A 16,564-nucleotide genomic window follows, 5' to 3' on the forward strand; every position below is an offset into this window, starting at 1 on the left:
AAACATTATACAAATGGCAGTGTATGTGATTCCCATTATTAAAATAATTTGTCATTGTATGAAAAAAAGGTATAAATTTCAAGAAAGGGTCTTCTTTAGTTATCTGCCCTCTTTTAATGACAGTGGCTTTTATGCAGTAAAGATAGACACGTTCTCGGGCAAAGCCCATTTCAGGCCAGAATTTCTGAAAGCCCTATTAATGTTTCATGCTAATCAAGGAGAGTGGGAAATAGAGCTGACAGGTGCTTTCTACTCTGCTTATTCCTGTCTTCCTGCATTAGACATTACTAGCTAAAAAAGGGCCAATGGGGTTCCTTTCCAATGCATATAGTCAGAAGGGCAAAAATAAAATGAGTCTTGGCTTAAGTTTCCTGTTGTTTTCCATCTTGGATGAGCTGATAACATTCTTGGTCATATGAGTGCATTGATTATTAATACATCTGTTTTACTCTAAACTGTAACCTCAAAAGGGACGTGCCTTTTGGACCCAGCATTCCAGCACAGTGAGCCACGCTATTTGTGAATCTCTAAAAGTTCCATCTGGACTTCTTATGTTAAAATATTGTAGCTACCTGTAATTTGAGCTTTTTGCCTATATCTGTTATCTTATTGGACATTCCATGGGTGGATGTGATAAATTCAGTCCCCACCATGCTACCTATGGACATAATTTAGATTGGAATAAATATACTTTCTCTTTTCTTTACTAGAATGCTTGCACATAACCACACTTGTCAAAGCTCAATGCCAGAATGAGTACATTCCATCACATCTAGTCCAAGAAATGATAATATGGTGGTTGTGGGGTATTTTTATTTTGTTTGTTGTTTTTCATATACATAGAGTTTTAATCTAGTTGTATCTCTTAATTTGTGGATAAGCAAGCTCTCTTACTAAATAAAACCCAAGTACCTTACTCCTAAAGGAAAACTGTCATTTATGCTAACAATTATGTGCTTAAAAATGATATCTTAGCATAAGTGACTTTTGCACATCTTTTATTCATAGAAAAACTTTTTTTCTTAAAGTGCATTTAGACATGCCAAAGACCATTACCTTCAGCTTTAGCTACTGAGAGCCTGCCACTTTCTGACACCTGGTGTCTATCTGAGGAAGGTGGAAGGTGACATATGGCACCTTTGGGATAGAATAAAATATTACTGGGCAAAGTTTTCAAATAGCGAGGGTGAGGTCACAAAAATACACTGATAAAATAAACTACAGCTATCCATAATTGAGAGCTATAGAAATAGTTATTTTACCCCTGCTCGAAGATGGAAACTTTTTCACGGTCAGTTGCCAAGAAATATTAAAACTGTGTTAAGTTTAGAAAATGACGTAAAGGCTATGAAAAATACATAAATGAAACCAAAGAAATTATTTCAGATTATAGAGCCTATCAACACACAAAAAGAGGATTTTTTTTTTTTTTTTGGTCTTTTTAGGGCCATTCCTGAGGCATATGGAAGTTCCCAGGCTAGGGGTACAATCCTGAGCTGTAGCCGCTGGCCTACACCACAGCCATAGCAACATGGGATCTGAGCCTCATCTGCGACCTATACCAGAGCTCATGGCATCGCCAGATCCTTAATCCACTGAGCGAGGCCAGGGATGGAACCAACTGTCCTCAAGGATACTAGTCGGGTTCGTTACCGCTGAGCCACGACAGGAACACCAAAAGAGGATTTTTAAACTTTCTTTTCCAGTCCCTCAATGGGAAAAACTTTCTGGCCATGTTACCTAGCAGGGCTAGAGCAGAATATGGAAATGAATTTGTATCATCCAGAATAATGAAAGTTAGCTTTCTGTTCTCCTCAGCTTCATCAGATAATAGCAGGTATTGACTAGGTTCTCCATAGTCTTAACTTGAAGGAAACAGTTTCATATAAAAAGCTCAAAATTCCTGAATTAGAAGAAATACACTGTCATGCAAATGATTTATTAAAGGTCCTTGTTCTTAAATTTTAAAAGATAGATCCTTTAAAATCTGATGAAAGCTGTAGACCTTTTCTTGAAAAATTCATATGCATTCAAAATTTTGCATGCAATAAAATGGAGGCTGCGGATGACTTCAAACCTATCTCTACGAGTCCAGGGACCACAGGTTAAAAACTCTTCATTTGCACCCATGTAGTTAGTAGTGAAAACAGTCCTTGAACCCTGGAGCATATCACAACCTTGAGGTGACCATAAGAGGATTTATCCTCAGCCAACCTCCCTCTAGTGGAAGGAGCCACTGCACAAAATTGCTTAGGAGAGTGAGCCTGCCAATATCTGAAATCATGTTTATCAGGTTTATGGTGGGTCATTATAATAATAAAAGACAAATGTGCAGAGACCTTTGGCTACTGATGTTTTACAACATATAGTCTCATATTTTGGGTTGCTACCGAGTCATGATAACTTCGTCTGGAATTCCGCAATACTGCGCTTTTTTCTTGAAACTGATGGTTGTATTTTCAAGTTGACTTTCTTGTCCTTGCTCAGGCTAGTGCCTGTCACAGAGCAGACACCCAGCAAAATGAGTCAATGCGTGAGTGCACGAAGAGTGATTCTACAACTTAAGACACCGTCTCAGTGGGTGATGGAAACTTTTCCACTGATGCAACGAAACGAAGATTTCTAAGTTGACCTTCAGAGATTATCACAGACTAATACCGATTTGCTTTAGGCTGGTATAAAGTTTGTAAAACAGTTAAACAGCCCTTGCTTTTACTTCTCTCCTCCTTCCCTTCTTCAGTATGTTCATTTAATTTTCCAAATGTTCAATCCCTGTCTCATCAGAGGTTGACAGTTAATGAGATGCAAATAAATTTTTTAAATGTTACCTCTGGCAAAACTTTCCTGGCAATGGGTGCTAGCCAAATGACTTTGAAATCCTAAACCCAAACAACACTTGGTAATAAAGATAAATAGGACTCCTTCCAAACAGTTTCTAGAAATATACAGCAAAATTAACTCTTTTGTTTCATTACATATAACTAAATTTTCCCTGGTCAGTATATGTATATACTGAATCTACATTACAACATTTTGTCATTCTGAAATCATTATTCCTTGACCCAAATATAGAAGAACCAGGATCAGCTTTTATAAATAGGGACTGGATTAATAAGCAGCTCTAATCAGCAATATTTAATCTGATTTCCCTCTCTATTCTGAACTATTTTCAATTCTATCTCTATCATTTTTCTCTGCATGGAAGACAGAAACCGCCGTACAACATACTGACTTCTCCATTCAGATTTGGCATATGTTTTTTTTTTTTTGTTTCTATTCCTAAAGACCTAGCAGTGTCAAATTACCTCGAGCTTAAATAAATGTTTTTAAGGACAGGTGCAAAATAAATCAAGTTTTTAAAATAAAAAAATGATTTTTTTTAAATAGATGTTTAGCAGCTCATTGCAAAATGGCTCATAGTGCAGGAATATGGTCACGTTTCCATCTGGATAAGGCTTATCATTATTTCTAAAGCTACTGCGATAAGAATTAGGTTTTACTGTCTTTCCTTAGCAAGTGTAAAACAAGCACATTCCGTCTGACAGTCTATACTTTGTAAAGCTCTATTTCTTGAAAGGTGGGGAGGAAAGAGAGTTAATTTTAGTAGTTTCACCTCTTTCACATACCTGTCATTTTTTAGAAAAGCCCTTCCCAGAGTACTCCTGTCATTTCTAAACCAACTAAACACCGTCTCCTAGCAGCCATAGAATCTCCTGATCAGGACAAATAGTTACATAAAGACAAGCATTAGGATTGCAATGTCACACCCCAGAAGCTATTTCCATGTAGTTTCCCCAAATGGGAGAAAAACTCCTCAATCTGGTTGTCAGGTACATATCAGAAGATATAATTGCATTCTGGGAGACTCTAGGCAAATCCAGAAGCAATGACAAGCACGTTTGCGATAAAGAATCAGTCCTCAGCAAGGATAATCTCCATCACTGTTCTGTCTCGGGCTGAGGGCCATCTCTAAATGAACTGCATAGTGAAAGAACTGTCTCTCTCACCTCCAGGATGCCTGGCAATAGACAGACCCCCTGACCCCCCTCAGGCCACATGACTGAGAGAAGACCTCTATGATCCCATAACTGACCACCAAGAGAGAAGATGTCTTTACCTAAACAGACCTAGAGAGCATGTTCTTCTCAGGCAGAACTGTCATTGACATGAGAGAAGTTTAGATGCTGGATCCGGGAGCAGGTTCTAGGATGGGGAGCCAGTTGGGTTATTTGGGTTTAACGTCACGTGGTCCCTTCTCTCACTCACAGTTTAAGAGCACATGTCCATGGGGAGGAAAGCAGAGATGAACTGATGCCTCTTCTCACATTCACTTCCATTGGTTGAATTCACATGAGCCAGTGGATTAGCTCTTACTCATCAGGTAATCAAGATATTTGATATGCATAGTTGAAAGCAGACGAGAGTAATACAACTGAAAATGCAGTAACCAATACATTAGAAAGAAGGTAAACCTGGAAAGTAATCTTAAGATGTCTATTTAAGGCACTCAAATCTGGGAAACTGTTTAAGTAACTGCACTAAATCATTAATGAGTGAGCAGTAAAACACTGTTTAATCATTAATTAACCATGTATTAACAGTAGAAAATATTAGTAATTCATTCTTAATTCTCCTAGTGATAACTACAATATAAGTGCTTGTGGATTCATGTAATTAACTATTTAACTTACTTTCTAATTAAGTTTTAATATGGGTGTAATTAAGGTATTAGAATTTTGCTTCAACTAACCACCTAAATATCATGGCAGTTTACATGATTTTCAACATAAAAAACCTTTGTAGGTTAACGTTTAGTTTATTATTGAAATGTTATTGTTTACAAATATAAGTTTATTTAAATGATAAAATGTTTTCAAGATGCAGTCTGATACAGCTTTTATAGAATCCATTATTTTTTATACAGATCCTTACTCTAAAATTGGCTTTGGTTTGATTGAAGCAAGCAAGCTATAGAATTTCTAGATGATCATTTTTTCTAAAATAATTGTCATATAAATGTTATTCCCACTGGAATATAAAAGATACCTAGGGAAACTTTTACATGTTTTAACTAAAGCCTTCAGCTAGTTCTCTGCTTTATGTGTCTCTGGGAAGTGACTGTCTCAATCAATTTTTTTTTTTTGTCTTTTTGACATTTTCTAGGGCCGCTCCCGTGGCATATGGAGGTTCCCAGGCTAGGGGTCAAATTGGAGCCGTAGCCACCAGCCTACGCCAGAGCCACGGCAACACAAGATCCGAGCCGCGTCTTTGACCTACACCACAGCTCACGGCAATGCCGGATCCTCAACCCACTGAGCAAGGCCAGGGATCGAAACCGCAACCTCATGGTTCCTAGTCAAATTCATTACCCAGTGAGCCACGACGGGAACTCCTCAATCAATTTTTATTACAATGGAACAGTGTATAAAAATGAAGATAATGTTTAATTTTTATCCATTTGGCATCAGATGTTCTGATAAAAAATTTCATCCTAAGTAATTAAACCTTATCCTCTCTACCACTGTGATGAAATTCCTTCAAAGGAGATTTGAGTTCACTCAAATAACAAAGATGATTCAGAATAATATATTATTGCATAAACTAAAGGAGGAAGAATAAATTGTGGGCTTAATATTATTTTCTTCTTCTAGTTAATATTATAACAATGATTCTTAATAATTAAATTTGTGGAAAGCAAACTGTATTAAAAGTTGGTTATATGTCAGAAATGTGAGACAATTGACTATACCGTGGAGCCATAGACCCAAGTTTTAGTAAAATACGAGGTCAGCACTCTTAATCAAAATTTCCAGAAAAGAAATATAGTTGACCATCTGAACAGTAAAAATGTTGCAGTGAGGACTTGTCTTTGGGGGACTTATGTCAATTGGAAAAGGGGAATAAATAAAAATAGAAACAAATTTGAGATACTTTAGGTTAATCATTGGGTGATTAAAGGTATTGAAGGTGAAGGACAGGATTTACAGAGCCATCAATTCCCATCACAAAGAGATGGCCCTGTGGCCTTTGTCACACACGTCAGTCAATCCCAACCATTATTCAATCAAGTCGTTGGCTGGGGAGCAGAGACCAGAGGGTAATACACTGAGCAAAGGGATTTGACTATCCTAACAAGACTGCCCTGGACTTAATGACTACCAAGTACTAACTCCACCTTTTTTCCCCACAGGCAAGACATTTTGGAGTTGTCATAAAGACAACTGCCATTGTAAGAATGCCAGAAATTCCTTTTACCTCTTCTCAAAATTAAATTTTATGTATGAACGGACATAAATTAATTGACTTTAATAAAACTCTTCTGAGGAAAATGTGAAAAATAAGAAAGAAACTGCTTAGAATAATTGAAATATTTTGTCGTGGGCTCAGTGAGAGCATGCGACTAGGGCTAAAATAGAGTTGTTTCTTGGCAAGCTCAATTACCTAGTTCAAGTTTCCAGAAGATAAATAGTGCGGTCCAGCAATGTCATGATCTAATATGAGTGCGGTGTTCCTCTTTTCATGGAGGGACAGCTCTCCGTGTGATGTATCTTCCAAGGAGGGTGTACTTTACTCTTAGCCATTTGAAACAGATCAATAATGGTGTGAGTATGGTGCTAATGAGGCCGAAGTTATAGCTCCAGCCCTGGTGCAGCCAATTAGGTTCACTCAGAGAACTCTGTTCCCAGACAACCACTTGTGCCCCTGTCCCTGAGCAGCCTCGCCATTGACTCCAAGTGGGAAGAGGGTGTTGAATGCCAATCACAAGGGCAACCCTTGCTGGGCAGCCAGCTCCAGATGCCTCTGCAGGAGCCTGAGGTCCTCAGGAGTGACGAGGTCTTCCTGAAGAGGTTAGCGTACTGGGCCAACGTGACTTAGCCTTGAACTTATCCAAACTCTGAGCTGACAAAAACGTGGAGTCTTATATAGCACAAGACTTTGATTCAACAAAGAAAACAACACAGAGGCATTTGCTTTGAACGTCAGACCACAGGAAAAAAATACAGATGGAATTTTTGTTCCAGACTTGTCATGTCGGCACTAAACTAAGCTCCCTGAAGACCAGATCACTGTTGTTTTCATCTTAGAATCTCCAGAGCTTACCTCAGTGCTACTGCCCTGGAGGTTAGCACATAAGACACATATGTAACTTTAAATTTTCTAGTGGGCACATAGAGGAAAACAGGTGAAATTAATTTAATAGTATATTTTATTTAACACAGCAGACCCAGAGTAGTATCATTTCAACATATAATCAATGTAAACATGCTTGTTTTTCAGTCATAGTACATCTCGATTCAGATTAATCACATCTCACATGCCCAGTGGACTCCTGTGGCTATAAGACAGCACAGCTGTAGATGCTCAATTCATGCCTGTGATAAGAATACATGAAAGAAGGAACCAATGAATGAATGCATGACACATATTGAAGTAGACTTAAAAAGTAATCACTTTAAATTTATTGCCTAGTTAGAGAGTATAAACCACCAAGTTTTTTTTTTTTAATAGTGTATATTTGGTGGTGGATGGAATGATGAGGATCAATATATGTCAACTTTTGAATCACTTAAAATTTACAATACTTTTTATTATCTGGAGTATCAGCTAACTCCCCAAAACTTTCCACCAACTATTTGCATCTAGATTCCAAAGTATTTATTTAACTATAAAATTGAGAAAATGTTGCTGTAAATAGAATGCTTTATAAGGCTTTCAGAAAAAGTGGGTTTGTATAGGCTCGTTGTTTATTATAATCTCAAAATCATTCTAGGAACATTTTCCATTGCAACGCAAACAATTAGAGCAATTTATTCCAGAGAAGCTATGCTGCTTGTTGCTTTGTTCTGAATATAATTTCAGGAGTTCCCATCATGGCACAGTGAAAACAAATCCAACTAGGAACCATGAGGTTTTGGGTTTGATTCCTGGCCTTGCTCAGTGGGTTAAGGATCTGGCATTGCCGTGAGCTGTGGTGTAGGTCATAGACTGGCTTGGATCTGGTATTGCTGTGACAGCTTATATTGGACCCCTAGCCTGGGAACCTCCATATGCCACAGGTGCAGCCCTAAAAAGAAAAAAGACCAAAAAAAAAAAAAAAAAGAATGAATGAATGTAATTTCGGGTCTGAAAGTAAATAAACTCCTGGGTTCTATTTTTCCCGTCCAGTGGTGAAGATCTTGTAGATAGTAGTGCTTACTGTTTAACACCTATGGCCAAGCACCATCTGCTCTGCCACACTCCTCCTGCCTCGCCAGTAACACTTGAAAGATTTATAACAGAGGAAGATGTTATAAACAAAAAACTTAAAAGACATCTTTAATAACATGTTGTCTTCTAGAGTATGTTTTATATAAGCAAAATTGCAAACCAGGTAGACTTCTGTGAACCATTTCAAAGGCATTACCTAAAAAACTTTTCAGAAATAGAGGAGGAGAAATGATATTCTTATTGAAGGAATATTTTATTCTTCAGAGAACACAACACAATCTTTTCTTTCTCTTTCTTTTCTTTTTTTTTTTTTTTACTAATCCAGAAAATAGTTTTCTCTGAAAAGAAGATAATTTTAATTCTTTTATAGTAGGATAGGTAGGAATGAATCTTTTGTATTTTATCAGTGTTTACTGAGTGAACTCCGCCAGCCCAGCTCAGTCATTCCATTTATAATCGAAATATATATGAATGACCTAAATTGCCTGTTGTATTTCCACCTTCTATTTTATTTTCTTTCCAACCTTCTATTTTAGTCACTAAGCATCATCATAAATATTGAAGTATGAATCCAAGGATCTAGAATATCAGCAGCTACACTTAAGCCATTATTTCCACATCATTTTATTCATCACCTACCCTCTCCAGTAACTGTCAGGTTTTCAGAAGGATGAATTTTAAAATTAAGCTTTCATGGATTAAATAACAGTGTATTATGTTCTAATGAACGGATTTAAGGTCTCTCAGCCTAAAGCTAACAGTTCAATGGCCAGTTAGTTTGCTGAATTAGGTACACTGCCACTGGTTTGGATCTTAATTTAGTAAACCACCTTCCCCCAAAGACGCTGTTTTACTTATATTAATTTATACTTAGTGCCCCTTAGCTCAAGACCGAGTCAGGCTACCTGCATTTCCCCAAAGTAAATATAGCAGTTCTCTTATTCTCTGAGTTGGAAGGATTTTTATGATTTTTTTTTCCTTTCCAAATACACAAGTCATCTTATGCAGTAAAGCATGCTTGTCAACGCACATGTCAGCCAACTTTAAAAAGAATAGTCTGAGAAAAAATAAAAAGTAAATTATTTAAGTGGAGTTGTAGAGGTAGCTTGAAAGAATTCTGTTTGGAAGGTTTCTTTGCTTCTCTGCCAATGGAAGGGGGACTCTGGATCTCTCACTAGTGAGCTTCTGTCATAACTAGGGCTGACAGTTCACATTGAAAATTCTGTTTTCTTCCTTCCCAGGAAAGCAAGTCAAAGTTAAGCCAACAAACTGTTGTTGGCAAGTGCCTTTCCTTTGTTTCCTCTTCTTTAAATTAGCCATTTGAGTTTCATAGAGGATTTGTGAATGGGTTTCCAGAATTTTGGACCACAGATTTGAGTAGGCACTAAACACTTAAAAATTTTTTTAAAAGTAAGGATCCTTTGGGATGAAAAGTGTGCTTACACGAGTGCAGCTTTGCGGGGTGGAGAGAGAAAACGAAAGTTGCACTGTGTGGCCGAAACACAGAGGAAACTAAGCAAGACCCCCTTTGAATTAGCATTAGTTGAATCTGGCAGTGACCTGTCTTAGAGAAGTCTGTTCCATTTGAGCCGTCTATCAGATTTATTACCACTAACTGAATTCCATTAACTTTGGCACGCTAACCATTACAGGGAATGCAAGAATGGGTCAAATTGTACTGTAGAGCATTTTGCGCTTGTGAGGAAATTGTCAACAAACATGCTCCTGTCTTTATTTTATTTTACTTTTCAAAGTCATCCCCAGTAGGCTGGGATCATTGTAATGAACTTTTCCAAAGCATTTCCTGAGGCGAAATGTATGCTCCATTTCTGCAGGTGTGACTTGCTTTATGAAAACCCAATGTGCAGAACTCCAAACCTGACAAAACAGGAACAGATACAGAGGAGAGGTGATACTCTTCACAATAACAGAAAAAAGTCATTATCTTACAAAATGATTCGTTTTACACTTGGGGAAGTCTTTCGTATAAAGTTTAAGTATAAAATTTAACTTGGAGACAATCAGTTATCCTCTAACTTTGGGGGAAAATGTTATGTATGCTTCCGCTATGTTACAGGCAATTTTATAAAATACTCAATCACGACCAGTTACATTATAATCAGGGGAGTGACTAGTTGGATCTGTATTGTATCTGAGGTACAAACAGGCACAAGCGATGGATAAACCTCTAAAATATGTACATATAGGGTTTGTGTTTATTTACTATCCCTATTTATGTATGTTTACCACGTGTCATGCCACTCACCAACTTATCTGGAGATAATACAGTATATGCAAGACCAGTTCATTAAGGTTAATTTGTTCAAAAATATTAGAATCATTAATTTCTGGCTTATAGCTAATGGCTGTTCTCAGCCAGTGTCTTGCTTCATCATTAGTGTCACTGAGATTATAACTCACACCCAACTGTTTTTACACTATCTAATAGAATCAATTGATGCGATGGTTGACAAGACGCTGTTTTGCATTTTGTCATCACACTAATGCACATGGCTTAGAGGCATTGGCATCCATAATGTGGGGCAGTTTCGTAGGAGACTAGAATAGGCTGAAGCTGCAAGGGCCATTTTCATAAAATATTAATGAAATTGAAAAATACACTGGGGTTGAAGGCTTGTCTGCTAAATGTAAGGTAAAATCTATTCTGTTCTGCTTTCTGATGACTGTAATTAGCAGCCCTAATTAAAAATTCAAACCTTGTGTATATTTGAAAGCATGAATCTTAGCTCGCATTGTGTTTATTTCCTTTACAAAGTATTTTATTTTACAACACTAATTGAACAGGATCCTTCCTAGTCCGACAGCCGCAGCTGGCTGGAGCCAGTTTATGTATCCAGTCTCTCAAGACTACTTCCTTTTGTAAGCAATAAAACATCTTTAAAAAACATGTATATGCTCTCTGTGAGCCATTAACTCTGTGCCACCCAGCACCAGGCTGGTCTTCTCCCCACACATTGTTGTGGCTTTTTTTTTTTTTTTTTTTCACTTAAATGTGACCTCTTTGAAGAGGCTGCTTTTTTCTGATCTTCAATATTTAATGTGGATTTACTTACATTAAATGACCACCTTACCAAAGGAGCGAAGGCCCACTTCTGACATTATTTATGAAGAGCGTATGCTGTGCAAAAATATGGAAGGAATTGCCTGGGAATACCTATTAGTTCCAGTTGAAAAATCTACTTTTTAATCATTGTTTTCTAAAGTTATTTTGAAATTGGTGGTGGGAATGTTGCTGCCTCACTGGGGAACATGTGACAGCAAGTGAAGTATAAATTGATCAGAATCGTGTGACTCAGAGGGAAGAGGGATCAGGCCAGATCTGGGAAGGAGTCAAAGCCAGGATTGGAAGAGGTCAGAGTCATGACAAAATGATTGTTTTTAATAACAGCAAAAATAAGCTTTGTTTCAAACGGTGTTTATTATTGTTAACCATTGACAAAAAGAAGAAGGAAAAGATAAGACATTTGAATTATGTGTAGCGTAATTTGGGGACGGTAACACCAGTCTTTTGTTTGGTCTGCTCAGCCTTACCGCTCTGGGTCTCGATTTTATTGGCTGTAAAATGGGAATGATTATAATTGCTTTCTGTACTTTAGATGTTCTGTTTACCTAAGAGGATCCTTCTGAAAGAAGATTAGATCTATAAAAGCACCTTGACAGTTCTCAAATGACACACAAATACCAGGGACTCATTAGAAGTCTTTTCATTCACTACACAGTGTTCCAACCAGGAATAGAAAATGACAGCCAACTGGTGAGCGACACTCTCAGAATTACACTGAAAGTTTGTGCAAGCCGATTTACCTAACTCATTCACTAAATCTGCCTTGAGGACTAAAGGAAATGTCCAGAGAATAAAGAAAGAAGTCCTTGCCTTTTGTACCCTCATGAAGTTTGGATCTGATTTTCCTGGACACTTTATTTCCAATATGTTGCTGGGATCTGAGTGAAAAAGTCAAATATTACACTGTACTGAAATACTATAATTGCTGCCCCTCCAGTCCACTGCTTCAAGTGATTAAATGAATAAATAAGCAACTGTGTTTGATGGTAGAGGTTAACCACTATTAAGAACCAATATTTGTCATATTGGGAATTAAACAGGCTATTTCATAAGACAGCAAACTGTTTAGTTTTTAGAATCATGGAGCCCTTGCCTCAGGCATGGGATCTATCTATATTCCTGATATGGGGAGATTTCTCACCAAAGGAAACCACAAGTTTTTCTGGAGTAAGGAGTGTTGAACACAAGGCTATGAAGAGGAGGTGAGGCAGCTGATAATTGGATTATTGATCTCTCCCACTGACAAACATTACAATACACTCCTGCTTCCACGAACACATCATCTATTGAACCAGCAAGCTGCTCTCTTCTCCATTTAAAGGGGGAAGGGTAAAATTAATAATCTTGTCATGGAATAGGGTTCACCCCAGGGATTTTATGGATGCCTACCTGGAGCGAAGTAGGCTTGAGAAAGTGGGAGGTGATGGATGGAGAAGCAGCTGGACCTCTCAGCCTGGGCAAAGCCTCATGCAGAGCTCACTCCAGCCCCTGAAGAGATGGGGCAGGAGGATGCTGCTATGAGGAAAGTCTCACGATGGATCCCAAAGTCATACTGTCTCAGGTCCATGTGCCATTTCTCCTTAGCGGACTCAAGAGGATGGGCTGTCTCCCCACTTTTGAGTAGTGTGAGCCAGGGACAGTCAAGCATCCATAGGAAATGCTTGTGAAGGTGCCATTCTTCTCTCTGTGCCCAGGGGATGGGCACTATCACCTCCCCACTGGGCTCATGGGGAAGTAAGGTTCGCTTGCTCTTTTTCCCAGCTCTGCTCCCAAATATTTGCAAAAGTCTGGCCAGGAAAATGTCCTCAGCTCTGCACTCCAGCAGAACTGTGCTCAGCTGCCTCCATGAGGTTTCGCCCTAGAGGACTCCCTCTAAGAACACCCCTACCCAGTGTCCTAGGGCATTAGAAATTCTCCTCAAAACTGCTCTTGGCTGCTGTCACCCTGTTCACCTGGGTCACCTGAGAAGCCTGGTTGCCATACAGCCAGAATGTGGTGACAGCTGGTTGGCTTCTGAACATAGAAGGCTAGGGTTCCAGTTCAGAAGATGAGCCTTCCCTTCCCCCACCCCCACCCCGGCCAGGCTACTAGCCTCTACTCTTTTTCTGCAGAGCGGGTTGCTGAAGGACATGCTCAGATGCATAGCAAGAGTTGAATAAGAATGTAGGAAAATTCCACTGCAGAAGAAGTGGAGAAGCTTTTATTTATTTGGAGATGGAGAAGCAGGAGTTTTGCATCAAGCCCTCCCATTTGGGCTCTAGGTTACTAGGAAAGGTCAGCACTGATCCTGGACACAACTCCAAACCCTACCAACATTGTCACTGGAGGCTTTGGTGGCCCTCTCCGGCTCATAAGAGTATTTCTCCCCTGCCTGGTGAGAGCTGAGAATTATGTTGCCTTTGGATCAGACTCTTAATTCTTTCTCCAAAATAGATGAGATTCTAATTATGTCAGGAGAGACTCAAGAGAGCTAAACCTCCTATTCACCTTCTCAAACTGCCTCTGGTCCCGAAATTACCTTTTCCTCCTCTCCCTCTTTCCTCCATAACAATCCCTGCTCTCCCAATGGGGAGGAGCTCAGAAAGCGAACAACCTTCTCTGACCACAGGCAGCTTGAGAGGCATCTTTATCAGAGGGGGTCTTGGTGACTCTGGGTTTGCACCTGTTTTACCACCAAATGACCTGACCAGCCACAGGCTTTACCTGGTGAGGAATCTGGATGGAGTCAGAAGACAGGGCTGTGAGTGGAGTAGAGGTTCCCAAAGCTCCTAGTAGAGCTCAGTTCACATCAGATTGGTCTCCGCAGATGATTTATCCATCCTGTATGGTTATGTGCTCATGTCATAGGAGTTCCTATTCCCAGACAAATGGATGTTGGAGGTACAGTATTCATGGTTGTGTGATGGGGAAAGACCAGTTAGTTTTGTATTGGACTACACAGACTGAGAGTGTCTTTTTGGTCTATGGATCTGTCTTTGGAGATCACCAATGTAAATGCACTAGGAGACAAAGGTGCTTATACTTCACCTTTTAAAGGGCATTCGTCAGGTTGCTAGTCCATATTCAAAAGTAAATTTGTGGTTGCCACGGGGGAAGGGGAAGGGAGTGGGATGGACAGGGAGTTTGGGGTTGGTAGAGGCAAACCGTTATATTTGGAGTGGATAAGCAATGGGGTCCTATTGCACAGCACAGGGAACTATGTCCAATCTATTGGGTTAGAACATGATGGAAGACAGTATGAAAAAAAAAAGAATTGTGTGTGTGTGTGTGTGTGTGTGTGGCTGGGTCACTTTGCTCTATAGCAGAAATTGAAAGAACGTTGTAAATCAACTATGCTTTAATAAAAAAAAAATTTTAAAGTAAACTGAGGATGGAGGTTCAGGACCTATATTAAAAAAAAAAAAATAGAGCCCAAAATGCCCTGTACAACCCTTATGAAAGTTCTAGAAAGACCTTCTTGAACAACAACCAAAAAGTTAAGAATCCACTCTTTTGGATTATTTTCCCTTTCTGTTTATTTTCCCCTTTCAGTTCAACTCTTGGCAACCCTTCTCCTGTTATCCATTGGCTGTGCCCTCTGAGCCAGGAATAATGTGTGTGTTTTACTTCAGTAATTCACCCTGCCTGCCGACGGTGGGGGTCCAGGCGGAACCTGAGATGAGCGATGCACATCCACTACAATTCACCAGCTTGTTATTGTTGTATTACTTATCCTCTACCCCATAAGATATTTCTTCTGCGATTCCCAGGTACTTTTCTACACACTAAATAAATGATTAACTCTCAGAGCCCTGGTATGAGGCAAGCAGATTTGCAAAGATGATGGAAGAAGAAAACTTAATCCCACATGTAGAGCATACGAGGTGAAGGTAGCAATTTCTTGCTCTGAAGGTGATGAGAGTAGGGATGTCAACCCGTGAATTGACTACCTTGCCTTCTTTTTTCCCTCCCTACGTTCTCCTGACATACCCTCCATATTATCCAAAGCACTTTCACATATCAACTAAGTTGCCTGTCAGAGTATATGACCGGCGACTTATATCAATTAAGTTGCCTGTCATTGTTCAGAAAGGAGAGTTAATATAAACGTAACTTCATTTCCTAGACTACTATTGGCCTAATGTTATTGAATTGACCATACCATACAGAGTTTTGCCTAAATTAATTGGCACTGTCAAAGGCTGAGATCAGGCCAGCATTGAAATGTAGATTATCTCAGAGTTTAAGCTCTTCCTTGTGGGTCATTCCTTGACAACCCAGTCAAAGTTGTTTTCCGTCTTATTCATTCTCATAGTACCCTGCGATTTCCTTTGCAAACGTGCAACAATTTATACCGCTGTATTTATTATGTATATTTTTCTAATGCATGATTTTCTCAGTGGTCTGTTTGTTTCATCAGAGCAGAGATCTGATCCCTTTTCTAAACATTTAGCACAATGCCTAGCATCTTATGCATTCAACAAATGTTGGTTTAATAAATGAATGAAGGAATGGAAAACATAGATTTGGGATTAAGACAGATCTAAATTCGATCCTGGATTTTACTTCTTTCAAGTTATACTGGATTGAGAAAGTAATTAATCTTTGAGCCTCGGTTTCCTAATATATGAAATAGAGGTCATAATACCTGGGTCACAGGATATTTATAATGATTTAACTAGGTAATATGACAGTTTTTAAGCACTCAGGAAATGTTAAAATTCTCTAAGCGAGGATTTGATTTCCAGAATTCACACATTTTTTTTTAAATGTTATTCCATTCACCAAAGCTCTTCAAATAACTATATAGAAGTCACAGCTCTTCAGAATGCAAGTTTAATACAGTCTTGAAATCATCTCATTCATTTCTGGATTTCATACAACATTAGAAATGGAGCCTTGTGTTAAAAATGGGCTCAATAAATGTGTGCTGAGTGAATTAACCAATTTTATAGATAAGGAAACTGAAGAAAGTACCAGGGATTTGCCTAACTCAGTACACATAGTCTAAGGACCACGGGTAGGTTTTTATATTCTGAATCTCCATCTAATGATCTTACTACTAAAACATGTTGCCCGCTTTTAATCGCATCACTTTTAATAACATTAAGGATAATTCATTTGAGTACATGACTCAACTGTTACTTATGATACCAAGAATTCTCCTCCACACACACACCCTTGAACATTTTAGTAAAGAGCATGGGCTTTAGAGAAAAAAATGACCTATTTTCAAATCTCAATTGTGCTGTTTCCCAAGTTGATACTGGAAAATGTACTTAATCTCTCTGA

This window comes from Phacochoerus africanus, chromosome 13 (genome assembly GCF_016906955.1).
Source record: "Phacochoerus africanus isolate WHEZ1 chromosome 13, ROS_Pafr_v1, whole genome shotgun sequence".
Taxonomy (NCBI): Eukaryota; Metazoa; Chordata; class Mammalia; order Artiodactyla; family Suidae; genus Phacochoerus; species Phacochoerus africanus.